Here is a 2080-nt window from a genome sequence, read left to right as displayed (position 1 = left end):
GGAAAGTGGCAGCAGCCGGTGGGGACAAGCAGATCACATGGCGAGAGGAAGCAAGAGAGAGAGAGAAGGTGCCAGGGTCTTGTTAAGCAACGAGCTCTCGCGGGAACTAATAGAGCGACATCTCACTCATTAATCCCCCCTCCCCCAGGGAGAGCATGAATCCACGCATGAGGGATCTGCCCCCATGACTCAGTTTCCAGCACTGCCACACTGGAGATCAAAATTCCACGTGAGTTTTGGAGGGGACGACACAGCCAAATCCATCAGCAGGGCTCTTGTCACCGGCCATGCCTGGTCCTGCTCACCCCAGATGTGTCCCCAGAAGGGGTTCTCAGCCTAGGGAGGGGCTGGCCCACCCGCACCCCACCCTCCCCCTATGGATGCCTGCCTCCCCCTTCCCAGAATTGCCTAAAATCAGGGGAGACTCTAACCCCAACCGAGTTCACAGGGCAGGCCAGGGCCTGGGAGTCCCCGAAGTCCTTGAGCCAGGACAAGGGCAGCAGCCCTGGGCTGTGATTCCTTTTGATCCGAGGCTGGTGCTGGGAGACTCCCTCCTGCAGCCCTCGATGGGAGTGGAGGGAGGGTTCTGAGAGGCATCCCAGGACGAGTGTCCGGTTCTTTTGCTACTGAAGAGGAAATGCTGTTGGGAGACTCCCTGCCCCCCCGCCAGCGTCCTCCCCCAGGCCACCCTCCGTCTCAGTTCCTGCATGCAGGGCACCTTCAGGGGCATGCTGAGGGGCTGCAAGGACAGAGGCTTGGGGACAGCAGCAGGCAGCCCCTCCACATCTGGGGACCATGTTGTGAGAAACGCCCTCACCCATCCAAGGCCAAAGGATGGACACAGAGACACGAGGTACAGCGAAGCGAGACTTTAATTATGGCCTTGCAAGGTTCGGGTGTCTGATGGGCAGGCACATGAACAAGGGGCGTAGCAGGTGATTTATCCCCCAGTGCACAAGTCCCTGCCCCGCCTCCTCACTGGTCAGGGGGCACAATCTTCCCGGGTGACGCCTGAGATCACCCCAATTTATTACCCCCTTGTAAGAAATTTCTTTGTCTGAGGGCTCAGGACAAGCCCGTGGAAAGGCCCACCGAAACCCTGTGAAAGGAGAAACGTTAGGGAATAAAGAAAACAAAGGGCTATTAACTCATCACCAGCTCAAGGAGAGCTTTATTTATTCATCGACCCCCCAGGAATGGGCTGGGCCTGAATTACTTCCGAAAATGAACCACTTAGATTATTTTCTTACACACGTCCGGGCAGGGGCTGAAGTTAAGTGTCCCCTCCCCCCGCAGGGTGAGAGCATTTCCGAGCAGGAGAATTAGGAACTTGTCCCCACAGCAGCCACCCATGCTCTTTCCGGGTCAGAGGACCAGATTGAGGGGGGAGCCTGGGCACGTGCGCACGGGACCCTGAATGTCTTCCGACCTTTCAGCCACCTCTGGGGCCCTGCCAGCTGCCGAGCGTCACCCAAACTTCTGAAGCCAAGTGGAATTGTTTGGGCAGCTCTGCTGCACTTTGCCAGACTTGCCCCTGCGTTGGCAGGAAATGGGAGTTAATGAGCTGAAGCTGGCTGCAGTGCGCTCTCCTGACCCCACTGGGCAAATCCGAGCACGCAGATCCGGCCTGGGAGGGACGGCCAGCCCCCTGCGGAGCTCGAGGGTCCTCTCCAGGGGGGCAGCCCCGGGACGGTGACACGGGCCCCTCGGTGGTTCTGTGTCCTGTGCCCTGAGAACCGGGAGCTGCAGCGCTTTCTAGGGTTTCTGAAACCTTCCGAACTGCCTTACGTTTGTTGCTTTTTCATTCTCCCAACTGTCTGGAGAAAGCCTGGTCTCAGTTACCTGTAGCTGCCAAACAAACCACCCCCAGAGCCAGCGTCTGGAATGGGGACAGTATGTCTGTTCCCAGCAGTCTGGCTGGGCTCGGGGGGCGGCTCATGGTCAGCTGGGGCCTCACTGGGTGGCCGGGTGGCGGGGGTGGCTGGGACCCTCCCTGCAGCGGGTAGTCGGGCTTCTCTGGCCTCATGGGGCTGGGCTCAGAGCAATGGCTCCTTCGCTTCCATCCCTGTGCCTCTTGACA

This window comes from Galeopterus variegatus, unplaced genomic scaffold (genome assembly GCF_000696425.1).
Source record: "Galeopterus variegatus unplaced genomic scaffold, G_variegatus-3.0.2 Scaffold4085, whole genome shotgun sequence".
NCBI lineage: Eukaryota > Metazoa > Chordata > Mammalia > Dermoptera > Cynocephalidae > Galeopterus > Galeopterus variegatus.
The sequence above is the reverse complement of the archived record's forward strand: the minus strand, read 5'-3'. Positions refer to the sequence as shown.